The sequence below is a fragment of the Carassius auratus genome, chromosome 8 (genome assembly GCF_003368295.1).
Source record: "Carassius auratus strain Wakin chromosome 8, ASM336829v1, whole genome shotgun sequence".
NCBI classification, from domain to species: domain Eukaryota; kingdom Metazoa; phylum Chordata; class Actinopteri; order Cypriniformes; family Cyprinidae; genus Carassius; species Carassius auratus.
The window spans coordinates 23756012-23772546 of record NC_039250.1 but is presented as its reverse complement, the minus strand read 5'-3'; the positions used below and the strand labels follow the sequence as shown (position 1 = coordinate 23772546).

Below are 16535 nucleotides of genomic sequence, written 5' to 3'. Positions count from 1 at the left end.
CAGCTTTCTCACATGACAGCCATTCAAAAGTGTTTTCTATGGCGTTATTTTACTGACAAATGTAGAGAGCGCATTACTGTAATACAAAAGCACATCAATACAATGCACGAGAATTAATATCTATTAATTGTGCGCACTCTTTCCATGTGAGAGCAGCATGTATCTGAGCGCTTGAGTCCAGTTATGTGTGAGAACAAAGGAAATCCGCTCGCGAGTGGAGAGATTCGAGCTCTCACATTGTATTAATGTGCCTTTGTGCTAAATGAATGTGCTCTCGACATTTGTCAGTAAAATAATGCCATAGCTTTCAAATAAATACAATTTTATAAAAAGCACAATATCACTAACATGACAATATAATGAAGGCTAGTACATGTGCTGGTGCTGAGAAGAATTTGCCAACGGATGTTTTTCTGAAGGTATTATAGACCTCCGTACCCTAGATGGCTCTTTAACAGCAGTTGTAAACAGAGACCAAGTTATGTGAAGTGCCTGATAAAGCCGAACAACACTTTTGGCCTCTGCACCTCAATGATTTGTTTGACATGAAATACTGAAAGCGTGGCTGCTAGCACGGTCATTAAAGTGCTCAAGGTTAGTCTGATTTCTGCCAGTGATGACGATTTATTCTTCACCTAGATTATGAATTCACTCTAGCACTCAGTAAACGCAGACTAATTTACAACACAAGACAGAAAAAAATACTAGAAAGATGTCCTGAAAAGAAGTTGAAGTGGAAAAAAGTGCACATGCCATTTTTCAAAATCATCTTTTCGCTAAGTTTATCTTTACAGCAAAGTTGCAGATTTCACTTCTTAAAGTTTGTTAGCAAATAAATCCTCGAAGTGACTCAAAACTACCTGAAACAAATTGCTGCTGTTGGTGCGGTGAGTAAAGCCAATCCATCAGCTTTATATCCATGTAGAATTAAATTTGTATTTTTTTGGAACACAGTCAATTTGAAAAAAACGTCCCTACAAAGATAGGTGGGGAAATTTGCGCTAATTCCACACAATACACAGCGCCTCATATCACTGCTTAACAGAAGACGCTTGCTCTGTGCAGGTTCATTAGCTAGAAGAAAGATTACAAGCAACTTTGCTCCCAAGTTGCTCAATATTGAGGAATACAGTGCGCAGCTGCGGTTTACATACACTCCCCACCTCCAGATGAAGATTGTCACATGCGCACACAATTAAATATGCCTATGGCAGGTGTTCACTGCCTAGCCTAAATAAGAAATATCCGTTCTGGAGCTTTGAGGTGTATTGGGCCTCTAGACTTGAGAGTTATCAACAGCAAAGCACCTGGCATGTCTCATTACAATACAACCACCGGAGAATATTACTGAGCTCCAGGAGCCTCCAAAAGCAAGTGAACGCTTGTCGAATACTGAACACGATGCTGAGGGGTTCAGGACCCACAACATGTATGGATAAGTGCTCTGGGCTTGACTGTGACATATCTCTTACTAGATGGGAAGCATAATGAAAACATGCCACATGATATAACTGTACCTGTAAACTACTTTAAAAAACTGACTCACTTGTAAGGCCTATTCACATCAAGTACAAAACCAAAAAACTCGCCAGACAATACGGTTTTTACTTACTCGAATTCAAAACAGTGTCAGAAAAGTACTTTTCCATAAAGGGCCAATATTTGCCCTCTGGACTGATTTTCAGAGGCATTTTTTACTTTGTATGGACATTTTTAGAATTATTATAAATGTACTGTATGTGATGTCAGTTGTTTAGAATTAAATTTTACAATAGCATTCATTCAACTAATTCAACTCAGTCAGAATACTATAAGCTTTCAACATCGACAAAAGTCAAAATCGCCATTAACTACAGAAATATAAACTGATCAGCCCCAACATTAGAACCACCTGTCTCCCACTCGTGCTGCCAAAACAGCTCTAATACTTTGAACTAAATACTTTTGAACATGTCCTGTGGTATTTGGCATCAAGACATTAAATAAAAACCTACAAGTTGCTAGGTGGGACCAAAATGGATTGGGTTTGGTCCAGCACATACAGCAGACTGTGATACAAATTTGGTGGCCAGTGTAGCACTTTTTGCCATGTCCATCAAATCATTCCCCAACAATTTCTTCAGTGTGGCAGGGTGCAGTGAAAAAGACCACTGAGAGCAAGGAATGCCAATGCCATGAAGGAGTATATGTGGTGTGCAGCAATCTCTAGGAAAGTGGTACATGCACATGAATGGCAGGACCTAAGGTTTCCCAGCAGAACACTGCCTAGAGCATAACACTGCTTCAATCCGCCGGCCTGGCTTCTTCTCATACACAGCAAACTGTGATGGACTGTGTGTTCTAACACCTTTCTGTCCTCCAAGCCAGCTTTAGGTCTTTAAGCAATTCGAACTGCAACAGCTCTTCAGTTTGATCCGACCAGACGGGCTAGCCTTTGCTCCCCACCTGCATCAGTGAGCTTTGGACCACCTGACGATGCTGTCCTTCCTTGCACCATGTTTTTAGGTACTTACTACTGCATACCAGAAACACCCTACAAGACTTGCTGTTTCGGAGATGCTCTGACCCAAATCATCTATTCTTGATTATATGACGTATATTATGCGTCTCCGCTGTTGATGGTAATATTGGTGAAGTAAATCCACACTTTGCTGAAGTAGTGTCAGCAAACTCTCAAGCAGCGACAACATTACCATATACTCCGCCGTTGTTGTGTATGTTTGTTCGAGCTTGCCTTTAAAATCGGCATGCACTGTGCATGTCTACATACCTTATACCTACTATGTACACACATGACATCACCGTTTTCAAAGATTCCCAGTATTGGGTGTTTATACAGAAACGATAACGGTGGCATCTTCAAAAATATGAGTTTTCAGTCCCCAATGCTGTTGTTGTATAAACGAACAGTCAAAACACATAAAAAGCTTCTAATTTTTGGCTGAAACATTGCGATGTAAACGGACCCTTAGTGTATAGCCAGCCTTATCCATGTCGGTGTAGCAGCTGCAAAAACAAAATGCACAAATTTTTTTTTTTTATGTAACTATGAAAATATATTACTTTCTGCTGCACCCCGTTTAGCTTTTTCTTTGCTACCGCAAAGGCTTTTAAATGATCCTTGCACTCAGAGACCAATTATATCAACTGCTGTCAGCTTCACACTGTACAACTTCAGACATGTTTTCTTTCTGTAAATGCTCACTCAAAACAGAGACAAACATTTTTTAAACAGAGGTTGCATGCTGGTTGTGCGGACTGAACATCAATGTCTTTAAACTTTTAGCTATTAAAACAGCTACTGTCATCGTGTTGCTGTAGAAAACCATAGAGGGGAAAAAGAGTGCACATTTTAATCTAAATATTGCCATGATGTGCAAAGAAAATATCTCTATAAGTATAATTTATATTTAAATCAACTCTGAATTTTTCAATTATTTGATAGCATTATATAACTGCGCATGTAACTTGCATACTGCTCACCAACAATGGCAGAAGATCCCTTGTGACAAGCACCTGGATGAGAGGAGCTTGTGTGTTTGTCACACCTTTAGAAGCATCATGTCTTGAATTCAAAATGAACATTCATAAATGCCCCATACTGTGCAGCTCTACTGATGTGCTGAAGCACACTTCTGCTTTGAATTAGTGAGTCACGGATTTCTAATGTGATGCCTGCGGTGAGCCTTATGCCAACACAATAAAATCAGACTGTTTATGACCATGGCTGATGACTATAGTTCCCATATGGACACTCAATTCAGTCTTGTTAGCCTGTCCACACCCACTACTCATTTATCGTGTTTTATTACAGTGAGCCTGGACGGTGCTTTATGAGCCTATATGAAAAGTAACCTGTCCTGGAGGTCTTTCATGTCCAAACAGCACTTTAAAGAGGGACAGTTCAAGCAAAAATAAAAGTTCTGTCAACAATGTCATTTCAAACCTGTATAACTTACTTTCTTTTGTGGAACATAAAAGTAGATATTTTGAAAAATGTTAGTAATCAAACCTTACATATCAAACTGACTTTCATTTATATGATCAAAAACACATTTGAGACATGAATATCATTTTAAATATCCTTGTATTCACATTTTTTTGGGGGGGAACTGTTAAATAATCATGTAATGTTGCTGCAGAGCTTTTCACATTCATTGTATTCTTTGTAAATTGAGAAATATGATTGTAAATAATTATTATTTACCATTTAGTGTTTTAAGCTGGGGGTGGGGGGTTGTCTCATGTACCCCCAAAACCACATCAATAACACCTATTCATCAAAACTGGATCACTTATTCTTATTATTTTTTTATATTATTCATCATTATTATTTGTTATAATGAAGCAAATTAATTTGACTATAATTGACTTTAACAGACTTCCCAAGCAGTTTTTCCTTTAATGAGATACATTAGCTTTTAAGAGTTCAAGAGGAACTCGTGCAGAAACAATCTCAAGATTTAATTGTCTCTCATTTAAAAAATAATATCACTAAGTATGTTTTACAGTTTTAACAAAGCAAAGGTAAAACTGTTTTCTGGTTGAGAATCACTGTTCTAAGAAAGCTCTTCACATTGTGATGTTGAGAAAAGAGTTTTGAAAGGTTAAATGAATATCAAGTCTTTGTGGAGAAGAAAGGACCTGCATTAACATGAAGAAAAGCCAGTGATAAATCACTTGTCTTGCTACAACATGGGAAGGTACATGTGTCTTATCTCCGCAATTCTAGCGGCCAGTCAGAAGATCAGTGGAATGTAAAGGAGGGGGAAATGTGATGCAGCTCCAAGTCAAAACATCTGCTGATATTTTACACAGGAGTGCTCAAGCATCTCCTGGGATGCTCGGTGAACTGGGGCAGGGGGTGTGCATGAGTGCAGCTGAACAGTGCCTCCTAGAGGAAAATGTTTGTCTAGCTGAAAAAAAAGATGAATGATTGATTGTCCATGTTAATGAAAGCTGCTCTTTGAGATGCTCTTTTATAAAAAAAAAAAAAAAAAAAAAAAAAAAAGGTTGGAAAAATACCCGTGCCCAGCAAATAAATACAAAACTAATTAAATATTTATGATAACAATAATTATGAATATTAATAAATACATGCATGTATGTATGCATTCTCTCTCTCTCTCTCTCTCTCTCTCTCTCTCTCTCTCTCTCTCTCTCTTGCTCTCTCTCTCTCTCTCACACACACACACACACACACAACACTACATTATTTTATTTAATACATATGTTTTTTCAATTATTGAATTATGTGAATGCATTATTTAAAAAAAAAAAAAAAAAAAAAACGATAACAGCAATTTCTTTCTAAAATCATTGCATATCTGTAATGCGTGCATTATATTAGACAAAACATAAAAAAGTTAGTTTTTTGTCTAATATATATATATATATATATATATATATATATATATATATATATATATATATATATATATATATATATATATATATTCATTAACTGAAAAGGCATTTCTCTGAGCATTTCACACATGCAACATAAATAAGCTACAAGAGGTAAACACGTGGACCCTTGTACTGGATTTGCAATACTGATTTAGTTTTAATTGATAGTGATATGCATTCTCTCAAATAAATCTTTCAGTTTATGCTGGTTCACAATAAGCTTTTCATTGTAAACAATGTCTCAGCTTTCAATTTCAGTCAATTAATTTCATTACAAAATACGGATGTCAGTATATTTACGGTATAAAAAGGACTGACACATAAATCATTTCACCAAGTTTTATATTTAGAATCAACAAACAATAAATAAAATTACTTTTTGTTTGCATAAACACTAAAACAATAACATTACCAATGATGTCTGGATTTTAAATTGCAATGTGACGGGCAACTGTTTATCTAATAAATATATGAAATATTAAAATAAAGCTTTGAAAAAGTTTCATAAAATGCCAAACCTCACATCAAAATGCTAACTGATTAATAAATGGTTATAGGTATTTTATCTGAGCCAAAACTTGATCTGAATTGTTTAAATGTGTAGAATCCACTTAAGCTTGTTCTTCATCAACCCTTTAATATTTACAGCAGGGCATGCAAATTTGGTCAATTTTTTGGCCAGACAAAAACTGCATGCAGCCTTAATGTACAGTAAGTGTAATTCTATAAAACCACTCTCTGACACTAGGTGGCACTTATGGAACAGAAGAATTAGAGCTGTTTCCCCATAACCCCCGTAGACAAAGCAGCATTACGATTGAGTGCACTACTTTATTAGGTAACCTATTAGATGGAGCTAAGACAAAAACAAAATGCCATCAAATTCAATTGTATAATTCCCTTAGCCCTCTTTAAAAACCTCCCAGCTTTCCATCATGTTTTCACACACACGAAAGTACCGTTACATCCTTCATACCTCAAGAAAGCCAATGTCCATAAACTTGATATTCAACTAGAAAGAAAAAAAAATCTAAGGAAAAGGTTGAGCAGAAAACAAGACAGTTGAAGGTAAGGAGCATGAGGTCTCTACTCACATCCAGAACGAGGCGTTTGGAGACCAGAGTCTTGGAGATGTGGTAGAAGGTGAACTTTCACAGTATCCAGCAGAATAGGGATCAGCTGTACCGCGGACAGTCCAGACGTGGCACTTTAGCAATCAGCACTGCTATCTGTATCCCGATCTGCAATAAAAGCTACATTTCAAGGACACATCCAGCAGCAGATTTCACAGATGGCTGTGAATACATCAATATTCATTTCAAATGAAACAGTAACAGTCATCACTTCCTGTGGGCATTTAGCCCTTTCAAACACGTCTTAAATGGTTATGAGATTTTTATTAACCATTTTAATTAAAATAATTAATCCAATATCCATAAGCAGAAGTGTTACCACCATTAAAGCAGCAATTACAACAATTCAATCTCTTTGACTTTGTGGCTGTAATGAAGGAGGAGACTTATAATATATCATATTTTACTTTTTTAAATGTAACAAAATATTCAATACTGAGGGAGGCAGAATCACCATATTCATCACCCACTAATAATTTCATTGGGAAAACTGTGCATGTATAAGCGTTGCACAATTGTTTTCATGTGCGTGTTTTGTTTTGCTTAGTTTTTCGGCAAAGCAGTAATCTGTTCTGATTATCTAACACTCAATGCAAATTACACAGCAATGTTAGATTATAATTGCAAATTAGACCAAAGTTCCAAAATATTCCATTCAAGTGATCTGTCTGGGAATAATTAGTGCTACATTCTGCACATCTCCAAATATATTTTCTCATTTGCATTTATGCATTTAACATTCACTTTGATTCAAAGCAACTTCCAGTGCATGTAATGTATGCATTTCACTATTATGTGCGTTTCCTGAGAACTGAACTTTCCACGACCTTTGTTTTGCTACCAGTGTACTCCTAAGTTAAGCTATCAAATAAATACATGAATAAATATTTATAATATATGAATATTATTGCAATCTTTGCAAAAACCTTCACTATCTATTTCTGTAATTTTTTTTTTATTTACTTTTGTATTGTCACTTTTGCATCCAATGTGGAAATAACAGGGCCGTGTTTGTGCACTGCATCTTCTTCATTAACTAATGTATGCAAGTCTCTAGCTATTCGTACAGTGTCAGTGCCATGGTCTTTAATAAGATAGCACATTTAAGCCTACAATTAATTTTCATGTGCATGTGACGTTACTCCACAACAAGAATTGAGCACAGTCATTAGCCAATAATAAACCAATAGTGTGTAATACCAACCCATTTAAAAAATTTAGCAGGACACAGAAACAAATGCATTGAAAAACGCTCTATCAAATAAGAAAAATATCATGATAAATGGATGTTCAAAAGAAATGTTTTTCTGTTTTTAATTTAATCATTTGTGTTATTGTTCACATTCCCTCAAAACCAACATCTCCCAATAATACTAAAAATCAAACATCTACAGTTATTGTAAGAGCAACAGATGTTGATTCAAATCCATGGATGTCACATATCTTTATTATAATGGATTTTCTTTTAATGATGCAGATATTTTCGGGTCAAAATTAATGTACTGTATAAAAGTGCCCCAAAAAATCAATGTCTCCAGGATTGCTCAACAACACATTACAGCACAGACTTTAAGTGCAATTCAACTACAGGCCAACTAGAATCACATCAGACTCTCACCCACTAAACAGAGGAGTTTAACGGTACTCAATCATGTCTGATCGTTCTTTTTATTAGATGACTGGGCATAAACAGAACAGGAAGAGCACATGGTCAGGGAATGAACTGCATTTCTCTTCATATAGTGTGTAGGTGTATAACTGTATGTACACTATACACTAACCTGGTTGACCAGCTCGTTAAAATTAGTGATGAGACCAGCACGGAGAGATGATTTCTCTTCTACTGAGAGAGTACTTGATTAGAAAGAGAGAAATAGAGAGTTTGACAGATAGAAAGGAGATTGTCAATACTGAATCGAGTGTCCCTGAATCACAGAGGAAAACAGGGACACTAAAAAGTATTTGGTCACTCAGGCCACTTTTTAAAAATGTATGAATGTCATTGCATTATACAGTAGGTAAAACAACTATATCAATACAAGTGACATTTATTTTTAATAAAGATAGCCAAAGCACACTTTTTCAAGCAAAATGTTTCACAAAATAAAAAGTACCAATCACTCAATCACTCTACCATGCAAAAGTCCAGTAAGGTTCTTTTTTTATTATTATTATTGACTGCATAGGCATTTATAATTTTACTAAAGATTTCGATTTAAAATAAATTCTACAAAAAAAACAAAAAAATATTAAGCAGCACAATGTTTTTTTTTTTTTTAACTAATAACAAAATAAAATTTTAAATAAAAGAAAACGTTCTAAATTCAAGAATAAAAAAAAAACATTAAAAAAAAGCTATTTACAATTGTAATAATATTTCACATTAAGGTTTACTGTATATATATATTTTATTTTTTTTTAAATCTAGCCTTTGAGATCATGATAGACTTCTTTAAATGTTCTTTAAATAATAAAAAAAAGAAAAATCAACCTAACAGACCTCAGGCTTTTGAATGGAACCCTTCTATTTCCTATGTTTTTTTGTTTTTGTTTTTTAATGTAAAATCTGTACAGCAACAATGGCACTAAAACATGAGTACACATTGTTCTAAGCTGAAAAAAAAAACCTACACCTTTAAAGACTGAGCACTTTTGTTCAGCAGAGCTAAAATCTCCAGCGGGTCACTGACTAACCAGAATTTGACTGAAGAGTTTCTGTGAATTACAGCAGGGCGACAGAATCGAATTAATCAGGGCGTTCACTGGAGGCCACAGGGGACAGAAGCACTAAAGTAAGAGTCTCTCGAAATCGGCTGCTCTGTCACTTCTGAGGGCTGGAGGACAAAACCACAGAACAACCGGACAAAGAGGTTTTTAAGTACTGCAGTTAACTATGCTCGACCCTTGATACCAGGACTGTCCTGTCTGATACAATATTACATCGTAATTCCATTTCTCACAATACGTGTTGATGTTTTTTATGTGCTCATGCATATAATTTTCAACAATTAAATTAACTGAGCTAAAGGCATGAGAAACAGAAACCAATATCTCAAATGTTTCAGTATAGTGATTTAATTATGATTGTGATGCATCAGTCATTATGTATTTATGTGTAGTACACATAAAAAGATTACTGTATAGTGATGTGTGAGATAGTTGGCAATACAGAGCTCTATTTCACGTGACTTTGTATATGCGTAAGCATTATTTTTGAAGAACCAGAACATTCATAGGATTTGACCTGACAGAAACACTAAAAAAAGATCCTATGAAACAACATTGCATTGCCTGAGGCTCTGTTAACACCAAAAACAGAAACCACACACTGCCCACAGATGTTAGCCAGTCATAAAACTTGAATTCAGTCCTCTAGCAACAGCAGCTTACGTTATGAGATTGTTCAGAGTTTGGAATGTTTGAGGAAATTCATTGTTTTTGCAATTCCATCTGGTGCTGCAAGTGAAACAAAAATGCTTATAACATCTTTAAATACTTGGTACTTTAGAGGATTTTCACTGAAATTAATACCTGTTTTTAGTTTGATATTTAACAATGAAATACAAGCTTGACTAAATTGTAAATTAAAATTTATTAAACAATTAGAGGTTTAAATAAAGCAAACAACAGGGGAAGAAATGGTAAATCCCAATGCATTTATGCAGTGTTTTGCATTTACAATTAGGATACAAAGATAAAATGCTGTTCAGCTTAATAAATATGACCATTTTGAAGGATTAGTCACTTAGTCATCAGTCATCAGCCATCAAATGAAACATTTTGAAAAGCAACCTGGATTTTTTTTCATGTCTGCAGTTCCAAATGACACTAATTTAGTTACATCAATAATGTAGAAACCACTGTTAAAAAAAAACATCTAAATTATATTAGACCGTGATTTTCTTAATGGGATGTTATTAGTTGTTAGACTGTGTTTTTTCTGGTCTGCTTTGACATAAATGTGATAATGGTTCTACTGTATGTGGGCGATGAAGACATTTCTGAAATGAACATCAAGTTCATCTCTGAGTTACAGAGACAATCTTGATAGAAAGTCTAGAAATGGTGATGAAGAACCAGATTCACTTACTGGGGTGCAACTCTTCTTCAGTAGCGATCGATGCCATTCTTGAAGGACAGCTAGCCCTCTCACACTGACGTCCAGCAAGTGATTATTAAAGATGCTCTGAACAAGACCAAAGAAAAGGAGCGAGAAATGAATCTACAAACCCAAAAACAATCAAACTTTGGGCTGAAGTGAAAAGTGATACTTTATTCTGTAAATAGCATAATCCATTGCAATGATTGAGGTCTGTAATATATTTTAACGGAAGAAAACAAAAAACTGCAATATTGTTTAATATTAATGTTTGTTTAATAAATAATATTATTTATTTTTTACATTTTAAAATAACAGTTTTTTATTTTAAAATACTTTCAAATGGAATGTATTCCTCTGATGGCCATTTTCAGCAGCTATTTCTCTAGTTGTCACATCACCCTTCTGAAATCATTCTAATATGCTAATTTGGTGCTCAAGAAATATTTATTATCAACACTGAAAATAGTTGTGCTGCTTAACATTTTAGTGGAAATAAAGATTTTTTTTTTTTCAAAATTATTTGTTGAATAGAAAGAAAAAAACTGCATTTATTTAAAATAGAAACATTTTGTGAAAAATAAATGTATTTACTGTCACCTTTGATTAACTTAATACATCCTTGCTGAATTATTAATAATCTATTTCCAAAATAAGACTTAATAACTTTTGAAGAGTAATGTATTAGTACTATATTTGTTTATTTATTTATTGATTCAATATATGAATATATTTCACCATTTCCCTTCCCTTTAACTTTTGGCATGAGGTGACATGAGATGAGGGGGAGTGTCTGATATTTTTTTATTTATTATTATTTTATTCATTTTTTAAAAAGTCATTTATGACATCACTAGTGGCACAGAACTTACAGGCGTCACTTTTAAAAATATGTAAATAAGTGGATTTATGCATTTCCTGAGGTGAGGTGAGGCAAGTTAGGTTAGCGAGGCTAAAGTCTAACACTGAATAATTAAAGGCTATTCCACACTGGAATGAGTTTCAAGGTTTAATCCAGCATGCCATGTCCGGAATAAGAGCGCGGGGAGCGAGGAGCAGGCCAAGGGAAGCTAATGCTCATTGATAAATATGTAGTAGCAGCTGTGTTCAAGAGGGAGCTTCTCCACCAGGCTCTGACGCAGGACCCCCAAACCCCCACACTCCCACACTCGGCTGCTCAGAGACCAGGGCTCATTCCACTCTGCCAGATAAGAGTCCATACAGAGACCCATTTTCTACACAAGACGATGAGCAAAGGGTCATAAATTACAGAGGATAATCGCCAAGAAGAAATTTTCCTTGCATGAAAAAAACAAGAAAAGAGAGGGTGCATTACCCAGTATGTGCCAGGTGAATATCATATCAATAGACAGCTGACAAGTAAACATGACTCAAAAAACCGACTCGCTGCCTCTGCCTAATTCACCTCAAGGTCAGCTAAAGCACCATTTGGGTAGACAAATAAGCTAAATGAGTCCATACAAAGCAGGCTGATTTCTTTGGGTGACAGACCAAGTGACAGAAGGTTGGCTCAAATACAAACAGATAAGAGAGGCTGATGGGACGTGACAGACATTCTTATAGCGCTGCAGTCGAAGTTGACGCCTGCAGGAATCATTGAAGGAAAAGAGTCTGCTGATACGTTGGATTGCACTCCGTTCCTTTGCAATCCTATTTCATGCTAAACCTCAATAACGAAGGAGTCTGTGCCAAGTTTGAAGGCTTAAAGGATTTGAGAGGACATCTACACCACCATATTCAGTGCTGTATGACAACACAGGCGCTGCTGAGCCCCCCTCAGGGGACGTGAGGGGTTATACTGGCCAGGCCTGAGGGTCCACAGACACCTCATTCTCTGGAAAGAGCAAGAGAAGATTTAGTCATACACAACCACAAGAGCAGAAACTGGGATTTCTGCAAATCCTGGAGATTTTTGTTTGTTTGTTTGTTTGTTTTTTTTCTAAAAAGGTATGTAAAAAGTACAGAGCTGCACTAAGTTAGAAAAAAAAAGCAGTGCAGGAGTTTTTACGTTTTTTTTTTAAGTCTGATAAACTGATAGTCTGCCCACTATTTCTTAATCTGTACTCTCAGTTTGCACCCATAGATTTGTAACTGCGCCCTTAACTTAATGTCTGAGGAGACCTAATGATCCATGTTGGATTAATTATTACAATTTTGGGGTCTGTCTTTTATACCCTCTAGCCCCACCAATGGGTCAAAGATGCACTGACGTTTACTCTAATAACTTTTAGCCAACAAACAAAATGTTTTTTGTTCTGGTTGACCTAAATTTACATTTTGTATACTTGAATTCTTTGAACATCATCACAAAAAAATAAAAAAATAAATTATTTTCCCTTTGGACCTTTTTTATGGGTAATTTATTTAGTGCCAGTCAGATTAGAGAAGATAGAAAATCACTTTACAGCCCATTTATTCTTAAATCACCCTATTAATGATGTTTAAAATATATATCATATAATATTACTGAAAATTATCGTTCATTTTAAGCATTTACCTTTCTTTGTGTTCCAAAAGCTTAACCCAATAGTTTATCACATGCTAGATTTTTGATCAGGCATTGAGGAAGGGGTAAAGGATTCTGAAGGGTGATATTTCAGTAAAGATACCAGAATTTTTGTCAATAACAGCTGTCTATATATATATATATATATATATATATATATATATATATATATATATTTAGAGATGGCATGCAGTGAAACTTCACCGCCCTTCATCTATTTTTTAAAAGCATGTTACAGATCTTATAGTGAACAACAAAAGTCACTTCTTCTGTTTTAATCGGGAATAATTTGTTAATACCTACTTCTATCTGTTTTATTTAAAAGCATCAAGAGTGGTGGAATATTATTTACTGGTACTGACCCTAGTCCTTAATCAGCCTTCTGCTCCTGCTGCCAATGAAAACTCATGCTTAAACCGAAAAATATCATGCCCCGGGACAGCACAGTCTCCACTGTAAACAAAAACAAAGTGGTCTAAATGTCCTCCCCATATGCCTTTGTTCAGCATCTGAAAGTTGGCCAGATTTTACAAAAAATAAAATAAAACTGGAAACGTTCACTTCTGAAGACAAAAAGAAAAACTCAGGGTGTTTGTAAGGAGATAAGCCATGGCATGTAACAGAATTACACACCCTGCGTTCAGAAGCATTTAACCTCTGTGCGGCTCAAAGGTCATTACTTATTCATCTGCAACCAGTATGAAGTTTAAAATATTAATTTCACATTTCAAATAAATTAGCTCATGTGCCAGTGCAGAGGATGAAAGATAAATTGCATGAATTGTATATTATTATGAAAGTGATCTGGATTTAGTATGCAAAATCAGTGCCCTCCTGGACCACTTAGACCAGTGTTGTTTGGTTCGCAATCACTGGCAGCACATGACATCCCTTAAGAACTGCTGCATACTTCACTGGTTTAAAAAGCTTAATTTCATATGTTATTTTGTAAGAAAAGTGCTCATAAATAAAACAGTGCCATGGCATGAATTGCAAAATGAGTCCTGACAGCTAATGGCCATCTGGTGATGAGGTCAGCCCACAGCTCAGATGGATCAGCCTCCAACAAAATCTCCCTCAATGTCACGGCCCAGTGGCCGAGAAACCACAATGGTCTATTCTACTATGTGGCACATTTTTTAGTGCACATCATATGCTTTAAAATATTTAGGAAAAAATATATAAAATTGTTTAAAACAGACAAACTGTGGATGAAACCTGCAACAATTAACCTACTTTCAAACCATAATTTTGATTTAAACATTAGGTCTATGCAATATTCATATAGGGGACATATTGTATTAGCCCTATACTTAAAACATGACATAATATTTAAACTTATAACATTTTATATTACATTTAGCCTACCTATTTTATCTCACATTTCTGTAAAAAGTTTATATCTCCTAGTTCAGACTGTATAACTTGATTTACTAAGGCTTCAGACAAGTAAAGTATTTTTTTTTTTTCAGGGTTGGAGCTAAACTTTGCAGGACATCGGCACTCCAGGACCAACGTTGCCTACCCCTGCTCTACAAAAACACAGCACTGTCTTGTCCTCCATTACACCTGCTCCTCTTTCCAGATCCCTCCATAGGATCAACAAGATGAGGCTGTTGGCATGTATCTAGCACAGCATTCAGGATTTAAAACACGTTAATAACACATTATTGTGATACCCAGACTAAAAGATTATTAAATGTTTTTAAATGGGTCAGATGGTATGTTTTTTTTTCCTTTGGTTTCTAAACACACACACATACATATACACATATATACATATACATACACACACACACACACACACATATAGTATATATATAGTATTAGTCACACTTAGTCACACTTTAATAACATTGTGTATGTGTGTATTTGTTTGCAGTTACATTTAAAAGTTAACGCACAACAGAAATGGCCACATTATTACTCTACCCTCAGTGGAAATGTGCAGCAGGTTAGAAACAGAAGATGGATGAAATGGCTGTCTGTACTCGAGCCAAGACGATTATTTAATCTCTCTGAGGGGAAAGTAATTGTTATGGAGGCTCTTGTGGCGTCTAGCTCTAGGGGTGAGCGATATGACCAAAATCATAAACAATTTAGAGACTTATGTATATATACACACATATATATATATATATATATATATATATATATATATATATATATATATATATATATATATATATATATATATATATATATATATATTTCACACTGAAGGCATCAAAACTATGAATTAACACATGTGGAATTATATATGGAATTGTACACATAACAAAAAAGTGTGAATCAACTGAAAATATGTCATATTGTAGGTTCTTCAAAGTAGCCACCTTTTGCTTTGATTACTGTTTGCACACTCTTGGCATTCTCTTGATGAGCTTCAAGAGGTAGTCACCTCAAATGGTCTTCCAACAGTCTTGAAGGAGTTCCCCGAGAGATGCTTAGCACTTGTTGGCCCTTTTGCCTTCTGTCTGCGGTCCAGCTCAGCCCTAAACCATCTCGATTGGGTTCAGGTCCGGTGACTGTGGAGGCCAGGTCATCTGGCGCAGCACCCCATCACTCTCCTTCTTGGTCTAATAGCCCTTGATGCCTTCAGTGTGACTCTACAATTTTCATAGTCATGAAAATAAAGAAAACTCTTTGAATGAGAAGGTGTGTCCAAACTTTTGGTCTGTACTGTAAATATATATCAACATGCAAAGTTGCTTTGCTTGATATAAAACTACTCATACAAATATATTTTTGACATGCCAGGAGCTTCAACTGACGTGTTTCACAATTTTTTTTTTGGTAAAAACCATATAAAATATTGTTACCTACATTCACACATTTGCTTCTATTGCACCACTAATCTGCTCATATTGTGGCCGTATGTAGCAGATTCTCACCAGCAGCACTGAGGAGAAGCCAGGCTGGGTCTCCCATTGGCGAAGCTGCTCCTTTGCAAGCTTCAGCACAGCTGTGTCCTGACCGGTGGCCTGGGTCAAAGCCTGCAGCACCACTGAGCTGGCGCTCCCGATGTCCATGAGGTCAAGTTGTAGACACAAACGGAGCACACAATACTGCTAGTTTATTATCTTAATAGTCTAGAATCCTGACAAATCATAGTTAAAATTGCTACCCATTGTAGTATTTTGCTTTCATGAAACATTTAGAATAATATAGGAGCCTTATATAATATTATATATTTAAATCTAAAGGCAACAGTGTGCTGACCTGATGGGTAAAAGAAAGTTCTGTCAACTGTTCCTAAAATCCTGGTGAAAATTATACAGAAATCAGCATCTTAAACCCAGACTTTTTAATTTCACAGAGGAAAATAACATCAAGTTGGAAATCTTTGCAGTGCAACTCTGCCCCC

General features: G+C 35.5%; 1 pseudogene; it reads right to left on the bottom strand.

The window, feature by feature from the left end:
- LOC113106832 (importin-11-like) overlaps positions 1–16200 on the bottom strand; it is a 67287-nt pseudogene extending 51087 nt beyond the window's left edge.
- Positions 16201–16535: the final 335 nt, after the last annotated feature.